Genomic DNA, 22,913 nt, shown 5'->3' with positions numbered 1-22,913 from the left:
CCAGTCTTTAAATGACTACATGGTAAGAGAAAATCATTGGATAAAATGAAGCAAAAGCGAACAGTGAACAAAGTTCAACAGACTTAAAAAAAAATAAACGAATAAATTATGTTTAAAAACAAGAGTTCTACCGAGATAACAATGTTATCGAGATCTTCCTTTAAGATCTTAGACCCACCCATTTTATTCTGACGGACAAAGTTTGATACACTTCACAATGTACCAAGGGATTCATTGATCTCGTGCGTGGTTCTGGTGAATCTATTGTTTTAACAAAAGTTATCTCAACTGTGATGATACATTCTGGTGAATGGTGCAATCTCACATAGACCAAAGTGTTATGTGACACAACGAGGTAAAATTACAAAGAACAATACATTTTGGTCGGCTATAGTCATTTTTTGGTTTGATTTACAGACAACGTCCGCAAGAAGCTCCATAAAAATTGCCCCCCCCCCCCCCCTCCGGCTATAAACTGCACCTTTCATCGGTAAAGTCACGTGCAAATTACAAAAAATTGGAATTTCAGTACAGTTTATTTATATGCATATAGCGTAAAATGAAAAGTCTATTGTACACGTCTTCCTCCATGATTGTACACAGAGATTCAATAATCCAGTCCTTGTACTTACAGCAAAATGTAAAACAGAAATCCGCCCATCCGGTGGGAGAGCGGATATCCTTTAAATGACCCAAATAAATGGTTGAATATCCAGCCATATCGAGTCTGTGCAGGTACCACGTCCTTGGGTATTGACTGATATGACTCCCTACAGTTCATCGTTCAATACAGAGTACCAGACCATTGTTGAAGATTAGCAACAGGTTCTGTCACTACACAGTGCAGTTCAAGGGCGTATTATATCAATCAAACAGTTCTCGGAGCATGTGCAAAGTGCAAAGAGTAAACGTGCATTTTGTACGTGTTCAAATAAAGCTTATTTCAATTGCAGCAATCGGAATGTTGTTGTCATTTATGGAGTATTTCATAATGTTCGTAATTTCAGACACATCATAGAGAGCACTTACTTGCCTCTCATACCGAGTTCCTTGGGGTCCTCTGTTTCGTAACAATCCCCGAACTTTGCTCTATTTTCCTGGAACCACTACAACGGACTTACACCAAAATCTAATTGATTAACCCCTGACCTTTTAGGCCTACTAATCTTTCAATAAAGCCTTTAAGTATTATGCGGCACTGGGAAATGCCCGCATGGTGCGGAAGCAAATTTAAAGGGCCCGTGTGACGTCAAAGTGACCCCACGTCACAACTTACGGCACAACTTTTGGTTCACACTTATTTCGTCAAGTTGAATCAAATATGGGCAGCCATCTTTTTAAAATAGAGTTTGGGAAGGGTAAATAATCCAACAGAGTCACCCCAAGGTTCCAGTTCCTAAACATGGCCGATTTGAACATGCCTCTCAAAGGAACTCGAGAATTTCTAACACGCATGAGAATTGCGCAGTGAATGGGGGAAGTTCATAAAAACAAAGGGGAAAAACCAGCGGTAATAAAAATAGTGCAGACCTGGTTCACTTTTAAATGTACATGTACATGTTTACAAAGGGAACATACAATGCAACGGCCAAATATGTCGGCCAAATTCACACTCCACGGTTGAATAAAGACAGACTTAATTTGGAAGCAGCAGACCTTAGCCTAATTTAGGTCAAAACGCTTCAACCAAAGAAGGCACCTCTCAAAAAAAAAAAATTTTTGCAAGTTTTTTTTAGACGCTTCGGTTATCTTACACAACACAAAAGTGTGAGTACTATGGTATTTTACGAGGCCCTGGACAAAGTAGACTGTTCCTGCTAGGCGTTGTCAGACACTAAATATATAACACACCTCTCGCTTGTTCAGTATTCTGGTTGGCTGAAACACGGTCTTGTGAGATGAGCTAATAAGGTCTAGTGATCGCGCGCGCGTGTTTTGCGGGAACTAGTACCTGAGCGGGCACTAGTCTTAGAAAATAGTGCCCGGTTACAGCGCCCTTGAACCGTGAACTGCAACTACAAAACTTCCTTTCTTTTCCAGATTTCTGTTCTTATTCGACATTTAAGACCGAGCTGTGTTATAAAACACATATTGACTGGCATAATTCGGTATTCGGCCACGGAAAATAGGTCCCTCTTCTGGTCACTCAACGTCCCTCGGGGGAATAGACGTACACTAGTTACCTAATTGCCAGTCAATGTGTGTATACTACTAAACGCTAATTTCCAACCAACCCTTTATTCAGTAACTTGCGTGCGTGACAGTGCTGACACCGTTTTAATTACCGCTACTTATACTGCAAAAAAGAGAAGCTTTTAATAAATCGATTTATTACAAGAAAATCGAAACCAGTGCCAACAGCGGTCAAAACCCTCTTAGTAATGACAGCAATAACCTTAGCAACGATAGTTCAAAAACTTCCTTCCATTTGATTTCCTACGTTTGTGATTATTACACAATCGTTTTCAGGCTAACTTTACTTCAAACAATACCTTTACAATTGTATTGTATATAAATATATCGAGTACTTCCGATGCGGTCATTTCGTCCTCCATGTTTAGATAAAGAACAATTCTTTGTTGAGAATTATCCAGATGGCTTCGTGTTCCTGTAAAACAGTCTTATCTAGACTAATCAGGGGTGGTGCACCAAAACTCTGCTAGCGTATGGAATAGCATTATCAGAACAGTGGGATAAAGTAGAACAAAGGAATTACATACACTCCATATACGGAAAGACAGATGGGCTATGTTATACAGATGGAACCTGCATTATCCCATACTGGAGAAATTAACTTGCCTCGATTGAAACAGTAGCCAATACAAACACAAGCCAAAGGCAGTGGACACTATTGGTAATTACTTAAAATATTTATAATCACAAAACCTTTCTTGATTACGAGTTATGGGAAAGGTTGACAGTATAACACACTGTGAGAAACAGCTCCCTCTGATTAGTGACGTAGTTTTCGAAAAAGAAGTAATTTTCCACAAATTTGATTTTAAGACCTCAGATTTAGAATTTGAGGTCTCGAAATCAAGCATCTGAAAGCACCATCTTCGTGTGACCATGGTGTGACCATGGTGCGACAAGGGTGTTTTTTCTTTCATTATTATCTCGCAACTTCGACGACGGATTTAGCTCACCTTCTCACAGGTTTGTTATTTTATGCATATGTTAAGGTACACCAACTGTGACTAGTCTTTGAAAAAGTGTCCAGTGTCTTTAAATCAATATAAACAAATTCACATACATAAAAAAAAAAGGAATTTAGCATATATCTACGGTGGCCCTGAAGGCACATCGTACATCGTAAGTATTTTCAGAATGCGATAATACGATATAAGCGTATGTTTGACAATAAGCGACATCGCAACTATAATACGCGATAATATTTTGCAACATCGCAAATATTTGCAAAGATATTGGCGATGTTTAAAGGCAGTGGACACTATTAGTAATTACTTAAAAAAAAAAAATTAGCATAAAAACTTAGTTGGTAACGAGTATTGGGGAGAAGTTGATGGTACAAAACATTGTGAGAAACGGCAATTTGCAAATTGCATAACCATGAATTGTGCCCCAAACTTGAATATCTACGAATTTGACCACATATCGCGAATACACGTGACAATAACGATTTGTGATTGATGCAAATAATGTGCAGTTTGATGTAAAATCTTGCCGCCATTAAAATTAAAATGGTGTTCGCTATCACTACGGGGCTATCATAGGTGAAATATACCTAGCTAGTTTATTATGTTGTTGTTTTGTTGTACCGGGCAAGGTTCAATACATGTATGAACCTGCATAAATTATGACTAGCGTGTGTGTATTGTTCATTTAGACTACCCACGCCGTCCTGCAGGTATGTATCCATCGACGCAACAATTATGATTGACGTTTGAATACGCCGATACCTGAACTTGCACCTGTGTAGACGTTAATCAAGGAAGCAGTCACAAACCTAAATATCATAAACAAACAGCACTCACACCTTTTCTTACTTACTGTATAGAGGGTGTTTTTACGATGACGTACACTGCAAAAACTGTGGTGTTAAGTTTTCAACACCCAGTTTTATTTATTCTTTTGGAATTAAAGTCGGTGTCATATTGACACCATCGGCATTAACTTGAACTCCAAACGCTGGTGTTGCCTAATAGTGGTGTTAATTTCGAGCTAAAGCGCATGCGTGTGTCGAATGGGGGCCTGTGATTGGTCAAGACGAAATAATGGGATGCGCTGCCGGCCGCTGGCGAGAGAACAGACAGCGTGTCAGAGAAAGTTGCTGCCACACAGAATTATACCAAGAAATAGTGTTCTGATCAATTGTTTTTGATAATCAACATGCCTGTAGCAAGAGTGAGTGACGCTCAAAAGACCATCCGGAAGTTAGTCCCATTCAGGGGGGACCACGACGAGTTTGTGGATCTTGGTAAGTCATTTATGGCATCCAAATGAGAAGCTTTTTTTGTCAGTTTTGCCTGAGCGGTGCGGGGCGAATTAACGATCTAAAGTGTGAGGGGCGATTGGTGCAACACACTTGTTATGTAGAACACGTCCCATAATAAACAGTACGTTGATGTCAGTTTGTGGTCTCATGCATAGTGGATTGGCTTACAATGTCGTACTCTAACATGTCTAAGTATGGAAGGAATGTATGTAGACGTACGTTTAGCCTAGCTAGAAATTGTTTAATCATGGAGTATAATTCTACCCCCCTGGTTATGATGGCTAATTCGCTTAACTTGTGAAATCTTTCTTGTTCTTGACCACAATCAAGCTTGTTAAGTTCTTATATACACAAGTCAATGCAATCATACAAAACTTCCGAAGTTCCATAAAAACTGAGGAATTTTTGTTTTAGCTTTTCTCCTCAAACGAGACCCGGCCGGCCGAGTGATTTGGTAACTTAGGATAGGAGGGATGAATAAGGCAAAAGTTCATAATTTGTTTAATATTTATTGAAATGAAATGAATTTTCAACAGGGGGGGGGGGGGGGTCAAACATAGGTCAAACCATGAAAACCAACTTTAGTCGGCCGTTACTGGCTTACGTGTTTGGAGTATTCCATTGTGCTAATTTTAATACATAGATACGTATGATAGATTTAACACCGACAAGAGGGTGGGCCAACTCAAGGGTGTTATTTTTTATTTTGTTAGCAGAGTGTAATATTTCCAATTAAAAAGACTTGTCACAAACTTAAAAAAAAAAACTATAAGAACATAAAGATGAATAATTACATAAAAATGTTGCGGTTATTTTGTGGACAAAAAAATTGATATTTATTTGTTTTGCGGTAGCACCATGTGTGTATCGACTTGCCAGGGCTCGTCAGTGCATTAACATTAAGTACATGTACACTGTTAGGCCTAACATGCCTAGTAAACACTATTTGGACATAACTTATTAAACAAAAGCTCCTTCATGAATTTCGATAACAAAATAATTGTTGTCTATTTTCTTTATTTTCATCCACAGTAAAAACAATATTTCAAATAGATAAAGATCAAGATGTTTATTTTGTTGATGACAAAGATGGTGCCGGCATTGATGCTGATGTCATAAATGATGTTCTCCAATCAGATCAGGGGATAACGATGATGGTGCTAAAGGAAGGGGAGGAGTGGGGCGAGTACTAAGCATAAATATTTTAGCAACTTTGTACTGGGCCCGAACTGAAACCGTCATTTTATTTTAATATTAGTAAGTATAACAATCTAATTTGGCTGCATGGACGAACTTTGTCAACAAGCTAATGGGACAAAAACAGAGACCCCTCTCTACTATAAATATACATTTCCTTTGCCGTTCACCGATGTGTGATAAGCACTGTATACTCAGTGCATGTTTTTTTCTTCTGCAGGACCCAAAATGCAAAGAGATGGTGCTTATCACATAGCGGTGAAGGGAAACAACAAAAATTATATTCATTTCCCCTGATGTGTATTTTTACACCTATTATTAATACTCTTCTATTGTATTGCTAATGCTATGAAAAATAAACCTGAACCTGAAACCCGAAGTCAATGTACGTTCTATTTTTCAGCTCCCTGTAGTCGTGAGCCAAGCATCATCAGTGACACAACTGGAATTATCAGCCCCAGTGATGACGGTTCATCAGAAAGTAGCCCCCCATATCAACCAAAGAGAGCGAAAAGACTTCAGTCCTGAAGTCACATAAATCTGAAAGCACACATTATATGGTGCAACAATGTTTGTTTTCCCTTCATTATCCTTTTGCAACTTCGATGACCAATTGAGTCAAAATTTTCACAGATGTGTTATAGTATGCATAATGTCTGGGATACACCTAGTGAAAATTATCAAAGGTGTCTTGAAGACACAGTATCGCGCTCCCGTACTTTTTGGTTATCCCCGGAAATTAATAGCGTGAGACTTAAACACTTGTCACTAGTAGCCCTCCCCCAATAAGGTTCCTCCCAAGACGGAACTCTGTCTCATGTCTTCTTGTCACTAGTAGCCCTCCCCCAATAAGGTTCCTCCCAAGACGGAACTCTGTCTCATGTCTTCTTGTCACTTGTAGCCCTCTCCCCACTAAGGTTCTTCCAATAGTATTTCTTCCCATAACTGCATTGTACCAAGGATAGAGCGAAACCAACAGGTGAACCTACAAAATGGACTGTAGCCGTTCTGTACAATCACACCCATAGCCACAAACTCAAGGCATGTGGTACATTCTTCTGACTGATCCTTGTCCAAACCTAGTTATTCAACCAAAATGGCAACAGTTAGAACAACTAGATGGAGGACCGAGGTGATGAAGGAGTAGGACCATATTGAAGCATGGAAGAAGTTAACGACACAAATGATGAACATTCATATTGAGTGATTATCCAGGTACCTTGATCCAGGTACCCATACGAAACTTAGGCATAATCAATCTTTGAATACTAAGTACTCCGATACATCCTTACCTCGATTCTTCATCTACTACCTATAAACAAAATATTTGATAATGGCCAGTGATAATGGTTACATAATTAAGCCCTACAATACTACCTCCATGTCCCTATCAATACCTATACTACTGCTTTCCTGGGTAGTGTTAGCATGGAGCTATTAAAAACAAGTAGATACACGGTGTGCATGTAGTAATAGTAGGCTTGGTGACCTTGGGCTGGGGTCGATTTCACAAAGATAGTCTCTTTGGCCCCACGATCAATATCTTTAGGAGTTGATTAAAACTTAATTAAGGCACGGGGGTATTTCTAATAGTAATACTATAGTTAGGACGACCATGGAGCTGTAAAAAGGAACTCGACACTACAATCTACATACCTCCGTATGCTCCATGGTACATCCATTAAAAATGATTAAGTTATTAACGTGTAGGCCTACATGATAAATGCACCCCGAATCATCTATACCAGCATGTATTGTATAAGCCTATCCCGATTTCCTTACGTAAGAAAAAAAAAAATACACATAATTATTCCTCCATGATTCAATCATAGAGCAATGACCAACCATGTACATGGGTACAAGCATTTCTACCTCCATGGTACAGGTAGCCTACATGAAGTGTATACGCACGGACGGACGACACATGATGTGGTGTGTTTGGTTTAGAACCCTATACAGACGAAACCGAGTGGTTGACACATAGAGAACCTGTGAGAGAGTATTTCTGTCAAGACCCCCTCGTTACAACCAGGCTTACCTGATGAAGTGGTACTAGTAGGTGTTCTTTCAGCAGCTGCTAGTTGGTTACCATGCAGTTGAATTAGCCTGCTCAATCCTAACATTGAGATGTGACCTTAGTACCAACAGTACGTAAGTTCGCTACGACGATTGTGAACAGATGTTGTTTCTATGAAATATCTTCACCTCCGAACCACGATCAACAGACTGATGTTACGTCTGGACATGCATTCTTAGCCCAAATCTCCATTGTTTGTGTTGTGTGTGCTTTGTGCTAGTACTACTAGTTCGTGCACACAGTGGTGCAGCAGCCAGACAACACACACGACATACATTCCATACGGTTGGAGTTCAGAAAGATTACCCATGTGTGACACACGCTGTGTGGCAACAGATCAGGTTTTTGTTGTCAGCCAATTTTCGTATTGCAAATGCACTTGTTGCGAACCCGGTACGGGTTTCAATGTGTACATAATGTACATGTACATGCATAGAGGAAGGTACATGCATATATTATTATATGATACAGCTGCGGTAATCATTGACTATATAAGGGTTTTATTAATTCGTCATATATAATTATTTGTTAAGCATTGCCTTTTTTTCTTCAAAATCGAACATGGATGGACCCGTTTCCACTATCCAATTTCAAAGCCAACAAAGTAAAGGCGGGGAAGTTAAAACTAGAGTCGTTCGGTTTATAGCGTTGGGAATACGAATCCACTCAACAAATAATTAGAAGTGTAAAAATAATGATCAACAACGATAACTAATGGCGTAGCTATGGCATGTGACGTCTCATTTGCTAAAAACTTTGTGGAAAGAAGAGTTTAAGGAATAACCGTCTTCTGAAACATGCTGTGTCGTAAGTGGTATTCTCCCTTTGTTGCAAATTGTTTATATGTTTTATAGTGAACCAGTTGGGCGGAGCAGGGGGGGGGGGTCAGTGTACCATGTGCAATGGACAGATGATACATCTTCTTTTACCTCATGCTAGGACGAAGTCACTTGCAGGCTTATAGTGATTCTTTTTTTGTATTGCCTCTAAGTAGAAGTGGTTTTGAAATCGCAAAGTATAGTTTGTATCATTGGATAGATGCCCCCCCCCCCCGTGTAAACAGTTGATAGTTGACCTCGCGACGGGTGTACGAGCTTTCGAAAGCCTAGACTGGTTCCAAGTCTGTGATCGTGGCTTTTAGTTTACACCATGGCCTGAGATAGCGCCCGCCTCTGGATTAACCTCCGAGTGGGGGGAGCGCGGGCTGAAGCCTTGAAATTAAGTCTATCGCAAGCTGTACTTCCGGGAACACCTCAAATGACAGCTACAGCGTGTATAGTGTTGCAATTGTTTTGGAAAAGAGGTTTCAAAACCAAGGTTAGGCAGACAAAAAAAAAAATTATAATCATTATCATAATTTTAAATAAATAATTAAACAAGGGTTTCCTATTAATGTAAAGGTTGGCTAACGAATGACAAGAATACAGTTTAAACGACAAGACAATCCAATTGAGATAAGGCAATCTTGGTTCTGCTCGACGTATACGGGAGAATCATGTAATTTCACGAAGAACACCTTTCCAACCATTACAAACGCTTTATAGAGCACAAAGGCGCCAAATCTGAAGGCAAACTCACTTCACTGCTCCGCCATTTTGTCAGTATTGTTTTATAATGTATTGTTGTGCTACATATCCATGGGCCTGAGCATGAGTCATTGTTGACAATCTGAGTCAACAACGTATGATATGCACGCAATAATAGCTTCAACCGTGCTTCAACGGGATATTTTATTGCAGACCGGAACGATCAAAATTCAAAGCGAATCTATCATTATGGTCAAATACATATCTGTCAAAATAATGAGGAGTTTATGAGCGTTTTGTACACCGTAGACGCGACGAGTTTGTTTTTGGTATCGAATTCAAACGAACACGTTAACAACAAATCTGTCAACTAATTGTCACTAACTGACGGTGACGTCAAATCCATTTGGCCATAATACAAGCGACCATCACTTTAACAAAGTGTTACCAGTAGGACCTAAGCCTACAGCAAAAATATAAATATACTAAATTACAATAATTAACATTTTTCTTGACGTTTTTTTTTTATGAAGTTCCAGAGAACGCCCTTGACCACATTAAACTGACATGTCGGCGTTGTTGGACCATTGTGGTCTACAAAATAAGACTCCACGTGTCTGGAAAGCATACGCTGACCTTATCCGTTTTTTAATATTTTATTTTAATATAATTTTTCGCTAATTACGTGATCCTTTTCATTTATGATTCCACACCACCAAATATTACGTAAACGGTGAGCCAGTGAGCTCATTTAAATAAACCCTATACATCAAACTTACCCTTAGACAAAAGTAACGTCCCGTAAGTGTTTAGCGGCTAACCAACTCATATAACGCAATGACATACAATTGTACATGAGTAATTGCCACGCGTTGTTCTAATGGATGGCCACCATCAAACTCATGCAGTTCCAATCGTTATAGGTTGATTTGAATACGTTCGAAGTCTGAAGGTGTTTGACACACACGTACGTAGGTTGCAAGTTACATGTTGTTTACACAGATACCAATACACGGAATCTCTTTCTACTTCGTGTGTGTAATCGTCCACGTGTTCTCAACGAGGCTGTAGTTTCACAAACATCGAGTATAAATAACCGATAGGCCAACATATACAATCTGCTAACCCTTTTTCATCATTATACATAATGTTTTATTGACAACAAAAACTTGAAAACAAAAATTGAAACAAAAAGATCACCCGACATGACACTAAAGTGCCATGGGAAATTTGATATAATAATAGTAAGAGCTAATAGGCTGGTTGCAGTTGGCAAAACGTTCGGCATAGGTCTAGTATTACTTTATCTGCTGTAGGCCTACAAACAGGGAGTCTAGCAAACAAAATCGGACGTTTTCTGGGCGGCGAGTGACGATGTCTCGACGGAGCCCGGTAACACTAGAACGTGGTCAGACCGGCCTGGCAGCGGAATTGGTGGCGGCAACAGGAAGGGTAGTCTTGGTGCAAGACGTTTCTCGTTTCCTTTTTACGCACACCGTGGCCAATCCACCGACAGCGCGCGCACCGACTCACCTGACTTAAGTCCACTCACCGCCCCGGTTTCTCCGGGGCGTGAGTGGACTATAAGTCATGTGAGTCGGTGCGCGCGCTGTCGGTGAATTGGCCGCGGTGTGCGTAAAAAGGAAACGAGAAACGTCTTGCACCAAGACTACAGGAAGGGTGGCTGACGGATGGGCTGCGGCGACGATGACGTGACTCAACGGCTGACACCAACTGTGTGTGTGCATAAAACATTGTGAGAAACAACTCCCTCTGAAGTGACGTAATCTTCGAGAAAGAAGTAATTTTCCACGAATTTTATTTCGAGACCCCAGGTTTAGAACTTAAGATCTCGAAATCAAGCATCTGAAAGCACACAACTTTGTGTAACAGGTGTGTTTTTCTTTTATTATTGTCTCGCAACTTCAATGACCAATTGAGCTCAAATTTGCACAGATTTTTTATTTCATGCATAATGTTGAGATACACCCAGTGAGAAGACTGGTCTTTGACAAACACCAATAGTGTCCAGTGTCTTTGAGCGAACATGTGCACTGTTCCCTTAAGTTATCTTATTACAATTGCCGTTTTTCCCACTTGAGGGCGGTATGCTCCTAATTTGGTGTCCAATAAAGGGTCTGTCAGTGTCACAGAGGGATTGTGCTTTTAGTTGACGACAAGTGCAATAACTTCATCTAATTCAACTTTCATTGTTGACGTTATATACCGTTGGAAGGTTTTTGTCATGAGTTTGCCTTCAACCTTGAAGTATGAATGCAGTTCGTTGCTGCGTGGTATTGGTTGCTGAAATATCCACAGGTAATATCCCCTGCATTGCTAAGAGTGCAACAATGTGAGTTGGTTGTCTTTAGTGAGCTCAAAACTTCTTACCTCCTACTGTCTACAATTCGTCCATTGAGCACTTCTGACACATTCTTAGTGTAGTGTTAATTGAAAATTTGTTGGTGAAGTGTTGTGGGATCAACGTTGAAACTTCTTTCCCATCAGTAGCAGAATCGGTTTTCCCTAGACATTTCAACGTTTGTGCCACCAGTGTGTCTGATGTTGTTTGAGGGTGAAACTAAACTATACTCTCGCCTTCCAGTAGCTTTATTTTCGCCTATCAAAGTCATCTGTTTGGAATCCCTTTCATGGTTTCCCACCATCCTACATTTTGTAGACGGCTTCTGAAGAAATTTCAGTTCCCATCCCGAGTTATCGTCCATCTTTAAATGATTTGCTTTTCGTCTCCTTACATGGAGTGGCTTTAAATACCTGGACACTATAAGTAATTGTCAAAGACCAGTCTTCTCTCTTGGTGTATCTTAACATATGCATACAATCACAAACATGTAACAATTTGAACTCAATTGGTCGTCGAAGTTGCGAGATAATAATGGCACAAAAACACCCTTGTCACACGAAGTTGTGTGCTTTCAGATTCGGTACCTCAAAATTTAATTCTGAGCTCTCGAAATCAAATTCAAATATTTTAGTGAAAAATTACTTCTCTCTCGAAAATTACATTACTTCAGAGGTAGCTGTTTCTCACAATGTTTTATACCATCAACAGCTCTCCTTGTTGCTTGTTACCAAGTAAGTTTTTATAATCAAAATTATTTTGAATAATTACCAATAGTGTCCACGGTTAGGGTTAACATTTTAAAATACTTTTCCTTTTGAATAATCAGATAAAAGCAGGTGTACATGTATCCTCATTTATTTGAATAACTTTGCTGTCTTTGTCGGTTTATTGTGACCGGGTTTGAAGAAGTAGTGTCATGAGACAATAGAACTTTAGCACGGTGCAGCCATCTCGAATTCTCCCATTGATATCCAATGTAACCAAACTGAGGCTGGAAGAACAAAATAGTCTGGTTCCTAATAGCAAGATGGTTATTATTCGATACGAGAAACATGACCAAGATGAAGGCAGCATGATCAAACAGCAAACAAAGGTGAACCCCATCAAATATATTGGCATTATCATCCCCGTCATGCAATTTATATTATTGAATATCAACAATAAAAACAAAGACATTTCAGAAAACGATTCACTCAACACCAATTAAGCTCGCCTCGTGCTACTTACTTAAGACCTAAACAGGATGTAAACATACCAGTTTGTAGAATTGCGAGCTGCTCCTATTAATACCTTATTATAGAGGTTCTTCATGGATGGCTTCATACATAGGCGCCAGCTAAACGAAACTGTGAATATTAATACAGGGAAGTAGAGCCATTATAACCATGTTATGAGTGTTAAGGTTCGTTAAGTTTGATTACTAAAACTCCACTCGATCAAAGCGTATTATAACACTCACCAATAAGCTCATTGCCCCCCATGGATTCGTAATTTACAGATGCATGATCGTATTAACATGCGCAAAATGCGTGTTTACCGGCTAGATACACACACACTTTATTTCGAAAATAATATTCACTCGAAATAATTAAGGAGATAAGGAGCTCTTGATATGCCATTGGACTTTCAAGTATCTTGCTTGCCGTACCACAATTTTTTTTCCTTCTTTTTTTACAGGTCGTTTTCTGACATTGAATTAAAACTTTATTACAGTTTCAAATCAATAACAAAATAAGTTGCAGTCTTAGCAACAAAGGGGTTGATAATCCTTGTGCTGGGCGTTGGTATTAATTGTATCGCTCATAGAAGACATGGGCGTCAATCAGGGGTGGGACAGGGGGACATGTCCCCCCCCCCCACCTTTTGGAGGGTGGGGGACACAATATCAAATGCCCCCACCTTTTTGACCACCTTTATCATGAAGCCCAAGTTTTGCCCTGTGTAAGACGAAACCCGGTGTCCCTATATGGGCATTAATCCTGTGGGCAAAGGATGACACAATTTTTGGAAGGGTGGGGGACACTATATCAAATGTCCCCCCTCAAAATTGGCCCTAGATTGCATCACAGAGCATCTAAAATGCAAAATTTCCCCGGGCCCTTAATCGGGCCCGCACCTCACGACGTAAAGGCTTCCCACACGCATGGTCCATCGTTGACAGATTTGCACCTCCCCCCTGAAAGAGTGGAAGGAATGTGAACCCCCACCCCATTTTCGAAGGGTGGGGGACAAAGTATCAACTGTTCCCCGTGTCTTTTGACCACCTTTATCATGAAACTCATGTTTTGCACTGTGGAACTGTGGAGCACTGGACCACAATATTCCCATTGTTCTGTTTCGTTTGCCATTTGGCCGCTAAATGGCCTAAAGATTGCACCAAAGAGCATCTAAAAATGCAAAATTTGCCCGGGCCCTTAAGCGGGCCCGGACCAATGGCGTAAAGGTTTCGCATTCGCGTGCTCACTCTTTGGCAGATTTGTCCCCTAAAATTCGTGTCAAAGATCAACACCTGAACATGCTGTTAACCAAAAAGATTCTACTGCTGCTCACATTTTACAGATATTCTGTTCCATTCTGTAAGCCTCTTATTGGCCTAAGATTGCACCACAGAGCATCTAGAATGCAAAATTTTCCCGGGCCCTAAAGCGGGCCCGGACCCATGCCTACAAGGAGCAGACAATAGACAATAAGAGAATTTTCCTGGGGCTTACACATGCCTCAAGCTCTCCTGCCTCTATTGAATAACATGAATATGTATAGCGTTTAACAAAGACAACGGTCCGAGTAGGGTGGAGCCTTCAGTATCGAGCTTGTGATTGGGCATTGGCAAGATCTGGACGTGCAACGGTGCTTTGAATGTGTAAAACGAATGATCACTATTCCGAACTATTCAGCGCGCACAGCAGGTAATATAATACAGCTGTACCATTAACATAATTCAACGATGCTTTGGTGGTAATTTCCCATGGGTTAACTCTTTATACATCTGTCAGCAAATTTACGGAAATTTTAATTTCAATACTGGTTGGATTTATTTCCCACGAACCCGGGAATAAATCAGTTTCCTTTTTGTTCGAGCGAAAAACTTAAAGTCACCTGGAAATAGAATTTGTTTTCTTTCAAACATAAGAGTATATGCTTACGAACAATAAATCAATTTTTTTTAGTAATTGTTTGTCACGATTTATATGTTTAAAGGATATATAAAGTTGTTTGGGGGGCTGACTCCGCCTAATCCTTTTGTGACGTCAATCGAGGCAGACTTTGCCTGCAATGCGTATAGTAAACACACGTGCAAAGTACATGTACGTCCAAGTCGTGAGTTGGTACATTTCAAAAAGTGTTTTTCTGCATTCAGCAGCAATACACCTGGTCGGCATTGCCGGAAAAAAACAAAATTTTTTTTTTGAAACGTACAAACTCACGACTTGGTCCGTACATGTACTTTGCAATTGTGTTTACTCTACGCATTACAGGCAAAGTCTGCCTCGATTGACGTCACGAACAGCGCCCTCTCGGGTCGGGACCACTCTTAAATTTGTAAATAACATAATAACTGATTTTTTAAAACCTTAGTTAACTGTTTATTCGCATTCCACTCATCAAAACACATATATTAGTGACAAAAGCTTTATTTTGAAAAAATACCACTTCCAGGTGACTTTAATCGTTCATGATAGTAATTGGGTCGAACAGTTTACTAAACCGACTTCCGAACAAGTAAACCCGTTTAAGTAAACCCGTTTAAATAAACCCAATCAATCAAACCCGTTCAATTCGACAGGCTTCGTAAATCTATAGACTAATTTGCTTCAAGAAGCATTTAAGAGAAGTTTAAAGTCTGAAATGTTTGAGTGATACTTTTCAGCGTGTCCGATGTAAAGCCTTCTCCGTTTAGTGCTTTCTTATAAGTTATTCAAACCTAATGAGGACTGAGGCGGGTAGGCATACTGCAGGCCCGCTAGACTTGTGGACAAGTCGTTAAATCGGCCCCACGCGCTGAGATACTGCTCTCGCGAGATCACTGCTCTCTCACGCGAACTGATGGCTCCCGAGGAGTCGAAATCGGGGAGCCATCAGTTCGCGCGAGAGCAGTGATCTCGCGAGAGCACTATCTCAGCGCGTGGGGCCGATTTAACGACTTGTCCACAAGTCTACAGGCCCGCGAGAGCAAATTTTTGCCAAGGGGTGCTGGATTTTCCAGAGACTCGGCGAGCGCGGTATGCGAAGCCAATACGGCGTGGGGTCCGGGGCCCGCTTAAGGGCCCTGGAAGTTTTTTGGTCCTAGATGCTCTGTTGGCATTCTTAGCCATTATTTGGCACTTAAATGTATCTTGTTGAGGTAGGATATTATTGGCAATTTAAAAAAATAATACCCTCACAATGCATTTTATTTAACACAAACACAAAGGCACTATATAATATATTCTGCAAAAGTTTTTTTTTTTTTTTTTTTAAACAGCATCGACAGCTATATTCCGACAAACCAGGGGCGTCGATCCGTCTTGCAAAAATGAGGGGGGGGGGGGGAAATAACATTTACGGCATGGGTTCCGGGGCCCTCTTTAGGGCCCAAGATTTTTTTTTAGGCCGTAGATGCTCTCTGTTGCAATCTAGGGAGTCTGAGAGGTGATAGTGAACTGCTCTCAGATGTTGGAATTTAATGCCTATTTCAAGGTATGATATGCACCATTTTTTGCTAGCATGGTTATTGTACCTAAAAACAATTATAGATTCGTAATATCCATATTGTTTCTGCATTATAATGCTCAGCCGGCGTTCCATCCCTACCATCACCAGCATCGTCAAAGACAAGACATTTTAGGGGAGGGATGGGGGTTGGTGTGTTCGGGTGGGGATTGGTGGGTTGGGGTGGGGTTGGTGAGTGTGGTTACATCTATTTAAGATGGAGCCTGCTAAAAAGCGGAACGCGAAGCCTTTTGCGGCATGGGGTCCGGGCCCGCGTAAGGGCCCGGGAAAATTTTGCATTCTAGATGCTCTGTAGTGCAATCTTAGGCCAATAAGTAAATTTTCTAATATCACTATAGAGCTGTAGAATAATGTTTTAATGTTTTAATTTTTTTTTAGCCTGTCTTGAATAAGTTAAAGAGAACTGCAGCTGGCTAAGTAATAGAGTCATACACAAAGTCTCACAGGACAATAGTCATAACAGATGTTTCTTCCACGTATGCCGATCACCGGGACACCACACTTTCTTGTTATGATAATTGATAAATGATAGAATCGCAGGATTTAGGCTATACAGAAAAAAACCGTGTAAACATGACAGTAACGGAGGTCGGCCGCGGCACCCCAGCACCCCCCCCCCCCCCCCCCCCCCCTGCTCTCGCGGGCCTGGCATACTGTGCCACAATAATCCAGGAACCTTTTAGCGCTATATCTGATCACCACCACATGATAATGTTTGAAATAATTATTTAGGATCATTAAATACACATCGGTGTCTATGGAAACGAAACACAAAATTTATATCCTTTATCCCCGATGCAAATTTCAATATATTAAATCGTTGCGGTACCCGCTGCCAAAACATAGGAATCGAACTGCCTCTAGCTACCGTCTATCTCGGTAGTCTAGTTGGTATGACACTGCTCTAGAATTGCAAGGGTTGTGGGTTCGAATCCCACCCGAGTAACATGCCTGTGATATTTTTTCACAGGACTCGGGAAAGTACTGAGTATACAGTGCTGACAGACATCGGTGTATGGATAAAAACCAAAATTAATATTCTTTATCCCCGATGCAAATTTAACATCTATTATATCGTTGAAGTATACCCGCTGCCAAAACGTAGGATTCGAACTGCCTCTAGCTACCGATCAACCTCGGTAGTCTAGTTGGTAATACACTGCTCTAGAACTGTAAGGGTCGTGGGTTCGAATCCCAACCGAGTAATATGCATGTCATTTTTCACTCAGCTCGGGAAAGTATCGAGTATAATGCAAACGCACATCGGTAAATGTGGTAAAACCAAAATTAACAAAACAAATCAACACAATTAAAATTGGATTTCGGTAGAGTTTTTTTAGTCCAATGATTTTCCTTTCCAAGGTAAACAAAAGGCAATTGTGCAACTGGCAACATAGGTAAGATTCGATGCACTCCCTACGTTGACATTTACAATAATAATAAAACTAATATTTTGTTTAAACCCTTAATGAAATCAATCGGCATGAGCATTGAAAGGTCAAGTTTGTTTACGCAAACCTCCATGCTGATTGAAAAAACCTTGCCCTTTATTTCTACACGAGGTGGATTTTTGATTAATTCATCCCAGAAGACAGAATCAATGCAATCAATATTGATGGGATTGTGGATGCGGTTCTCTGCAGTAAAACCAGCTATAATTGGGAGACAACAACAGTTGCTCGCATCCACTCACCCTCTAGCCCAGTCACTTGAATAAGCGTTTAGCTGACCTATTTTACCCAGCTGATTAAGGAACTGGACACTATTGGAAATCACTCAAAACAATTGTTAGCTTAAAAACTTACTTGGAAACGAGCAACGGAGAGCTGTTGTTATTACATAACAAAATTGTGAGCAATGGCTCCCTCTAAAGTAACACAGTTTTTGAGAAAGAGGTAGTTTTATCACTCAAATTATTGAAGGACTTCAGCTGAAGCCTTTTACAAAGCCGTATGCATCTGAAACACATCAAGTGGTGCAACAAGGGTGATCTTAGTTTCATTATTCTCTTGCAATATGCGATGACCAATTTGGTCCAAATTTTCACAGGTTTGTTATTTGATGCATATTATGTTGGGATACACCAAGTGATAATAATGGTCTTTGACAATTACCAAACGTGTCCATGTGCCTTTAAACTGGACAGATCGATCAACATCCGTTGAATAATACGTCCTGTTATTTTAATAGTTTCAAGTTTCACACATTTTGAAAGTATGAAAGTACAGTGTTGTTACTATGACGGATATAACCCCATGAACACAATTATTTTCAGTCCTCGACCCTTATGTGTATGTCCCTCAATCTCATTATGGGTATTACATTATTAATACAGGATTGGCCATTGCCGATGTGTATGAATTGCACCAGTTTTAAGCGGCTGGAAACAAACACACAAACATGCTGTAGTCCTCGAACACTAAATGTTTCTTGGCGAAATCTATGTTGTATCTGTTCCTGCCGGCCTCCTGCATTGCAGATCGATTTGTTGTGCGAATCTTCTTTTCGAACGCTTGTTAAATTGATCTCTAATCTAATTCAGTTACATGAACTAAATAGGCAGATCTGTTTTCTCTAAAATGCCACTTAAGGCCAAGTTAATATTGATTTAATAAGTGAGTAACCGATCCTAATGCATTCTATCTAACAGAGCGTGATCGTTCTCAATGGTTTGTTATTATTATTATTTTAGTGCCTCTAAAATAGTAAATGCAGGCCTGTATTGTCAAATAGTGTTGTCAAATTTTCTCCACTTTTAAAATAACGTTAATGACATTATTCTGTTTATTATTTCCGCATGAAACTGGGCTTGTTTTCCCACGAGGTCAGGCTTCCATCGGAGCACGAACGATTTGAATTAATTGCACGGGTCTGTCTTTGTAATGAGGGGAGCTGCGTCTGAGAGCGAGATGGAGAGAGAGAGGGAGAGAGAGGGGGAGACAGAGTGCCCGAGGCCGGCCCTTTTCAGAGACGTGTTATGTTCGGTTTTTCAATGAGAGTGGTTTTTGATCAATGTGCTGTTTTTGTATCGGGCCAAAATTATGCAGCTGTTATAAGTTATCTATCTCTTTCTCGCTAGAAATCGAAGTGTGTATTACAAATAAAAACATAATTTCTCAATTTTAACATCTCAAACACGACGTTTATTTGTAGTCGTTTACGCCATTATCATTATGTGAGTGTATGACTCGGTAATTGGATTTTAGCAATCGGAATAAAAAAATAAAAAATCACTGACCTGTAAATACTTTGACCTCTGTCGTATTAATTGGATAAATCTTCTTATAGATCTATCATGTTTGTCTTTTCCGAATCCGAATACTGCCCGATAACAAAATACATCGGATGCGATTAAAGGTACCCAAATACCTTTTTAAACACCAAAAAAAATATCCACAGATTAACATTAAACTCACCCAGTTTTAAGTTAATGATGGTAGAAAGCTCCCCTTAAATGTTAAATGCTGAGGTGCTGTAGTTTTTGAGAAATTAGTAAAACAATGTCACGGAAATATGTTTCGTCTCAGTCTGTTAGTGAGACGAATATTATTTTGCATGCAAAAACGTATTAACCATTTTGGGTATGTTACGGACATTGTTTTACTCATTTCTCAAAAATATTGGGACTTTGTGTAAAAAATACCCAGACCCTTTAAATGTGATCATAGTTTGCAACCATGAACACCACCCATTCGTAGATGCATAATGCAGATACGGTCACAACATTTACATGTAAATAATTATTGTACTAAGCATTCCAAATGACAGCCCAAATAAAAAACGTAAAGAAAAAATGTGAATCTGATATGAATTCTTCAAGTTGTGTTTAACATGGTGAGTTCTCCAAAATAAAAAATAATGCCATTTAAAAATGTATTTGAATGACAATCACCAGTTAAAATTCAAAGCAGCCTTTCAGCTGCTGTTTTAATAAATTCGTGCATACATTTAAACGAAATTAAACATTAGCTGCCAAACTCGAAGTCCAGGGCTTACACACTACGACTGAAGTCAACACCCAACCATTCCACTTACACAGTTCCCAATCAATCCTCACCAATACGACATGAACTCCGAAGGGACACCAGTTTTTGATTCCATGAACAGTTTGTCAATTATTTATGAGTTATTAACCGTGTCCGAAAACCTGAATATTTAACGGCCTCTCGACATCTGAAAGACTAGTTATGTAATTATCTCCCGCAGTTTCAGCTGTGATTAATCAAACACAATTCCAACATTTGTCAAAGAGTATTTGTATATACGTAGCAAGTTTATTTAGTTATTTATTTTGAATATTTTTTTTAATTTTCATTAATCAAAATATATCTGCAAATGATTTTTTAAATTTGTTTTTATGTAATTATTTAATATATTTGTTCGGTGGGTAGCAAGTCATTCAGTTTCCTTCCGCGACAATGTCTACAATTTCAATAATTACACTACTGTCCATGGTTTCAATGTTATCGCAATTATTTACGATATCAATATTACGCCACTCTATGATAATTCCAAACAAAAGGGTGTTACTTATTTGTTGTATTTCCGTCTCCCTTTTCATAAATATCTTGCGACACTGCAAATATTTTAAAGTTCCCTTTTTATAAGTGAAAATAGTTAACGCCCTAAATGACGCCCCATCTTTCTAATCATAATGCTGTCCTCAAAGGCTTGTTCTGTATCGGCGTATTGCATCACAAGCGATGTAGCGCATTCAATTTGCGTTTCCAGCTTAAATCCAATCAATAGAGACTATCCTTTTAAAGTGTTGACAGGCTGAGATGTGAGGAAGAGAGTACGTTAGCTCCGACCGTTAGCTCTCTTGGCTCGAAGCGTCATGCTTTCCCCTAGAAAACAAATCATGTGTATCTCACCTGAGGTGCATATTATCCATTTAATGACAAAAATAGTTTCGAAGTACCCGCCCGCATCATTTATTGTTCACGTTTGAAATGCATTTTATTTCGCAACGGTACTCAATTCTTCTCTCGTTCATAACATTAAAACCTGACAGAGTCATAAATGTTACTGCATACGTGTTCATATTTATGGAGCTGTGCCCTACCTCTAGCAAAAAACGGAAACATCATAATTATTATTAAAGGAACACGTTGCCTTGGATCGGACGAGTTGGTCTATTAAAAGCGTTTGAAACCGTTTGTTATGAAATGCATATGGTTAGAAAGATATTTTAAAAGAAGAATATAATGATCCACACAAGTATCACTCGAAATTGCACGGTTTTCCTTTTACGTCGTGAACTATCACGGTCGGCCATTTATGGGAGTCAAAATTTTGACTCCCATAAATGGCCGACCGTGTTAGTCGACACCGTGAAAACGTGTGCAATTTTGAGGCATGTTTGTGTGGATCATTGTTTTCTACTTTTACAACATCTTTCTACCCATATGCATTTTATAACAAACGGTTAAAAACGCTTGTCAAAGATCAACTCGTCCGATCCAAGGCAACGTGTTCCTTTAAGATGCGGACAAAAGTCATACTTAATTTACATTTTAAAGGAACACGTTGCCTTGGATCGGTGGAGTTGGTCGTTCAAAAGTGTTTTAAAGCGTTTGTTGTTAAATGCATATGGTTAGAAAGATAATTTGAAAGTAGGATGGAATGATCCACACAAACATCCCCCGAAATTGCGTGTTTTTTCTTGGACTTCGCGAACAAACACGGTCGGTCATTTTGTGGAGTCAAAATTCGTCCGTGTTATTTCACGACGTTTAGGGAAAACCATACACTTTCGAGGAATGTTCGTGTGGATCATTATAAACCCTTTTATGTTATCTACTCATAATGTGCATTTCATATAAACGGGTTTTTACAAGCTTTTCAAAGACCAACTCGCTCGATCCACGACAACGTGTTCCTTTAAACTTCTCCATCCAAATGAATAATAAATACATAATGTATTAATAATTTATTCATTAAAACACAAAGTCTAGGATGGAGATCACTCTGGCCATATGTTGGTTTAATGCGATTCAGTGTAGAATCTCATAATATGTGAGAAAGGCGATGAGACGACGAATTGAGTGCCTCTGGATCTGGAATAACTCATGTTCCGTGGACAAGAAGAATAATATATAGGCTAATAGCTTAGAGTCTGTGAGCTGAAACCTTTGTCCCTAGCAACAGCTGTGCAGCTGAATGCTGTTAAATTCATTGCAGGTTATCAAATAAGCCTTGTTGATGTATGGCGGACGTGATAGGAGTGTATACTGTTTGGTTTGGGTGTTACCCAAACCATAGTGCTGTAGCACTGTGTCCGCCTATCTCAGAAAGGCTTATGAGGTTTCCCGCCATAATGATATGATATGTTCATCAAACCGCTTCATAATTGAGTGACTTGTTGGACCATTCATCAACACGACGATAGGTCTGCTTTATAATTAGGTCCCATCCTGCCACAAGTCAACAGCGGTTTATCTCCATAATTGCAAAGTACAAACACAGGCATAATGTATCAGTACAATATCACCGTATACCAACACATACCTTTTGTTTCGTTTGATAATTGACCACGATGTTAAAGACTCTGGACACTATTGGTAATTGTCAAAGACCAGT

The 22,913-nt window shown here is 39.6% G+C and overlaps 1 protein-coding gene across 2 annotated transcripts in view; it reads right to left on the bottom strand.

Annotated features, from left to right (window-relative positions):
- Positions 1-10,260, bottom strand: part of LOC139952194 (scavenger receptor cysteine-rich domain superfamily protein-like) — a 43,669-nt gene extending 33,409 nt beyond the window's left edge. The window contains exon 1 of one of the 2 annotated variants that reach the window (XM_071951244.1): positions 10,036-10,260. The gene's annotated coding sequence lies outside the window, so the exon portion shown is untranslated. Of the gene's footprint in view, positions 1-7,691; positions 7,988-10,035 lie in introns of those variants that run through there. The other variant, XM_071951243.1, reaches the window with a different exon arrangement.
- Positions 10,261-22,913: the final 12,653 nt, after the last annotated feature.

Source organism: Asterias amurensis, chromosome 20 (genome assembly GCF_032118995.1).
Source record: "Asterias amurensis chromosome 20, ASM3211899v1".
Lineage (NCBI taxonomy): Eukaryota > Metazoa > Echinodermata > Asteroidea > Forcipulatida > Asteriidae > Asterias > Asterias amurensis.
This window is presented reverse-complemented; position numbering and strand designations above follow the sequence as displayed.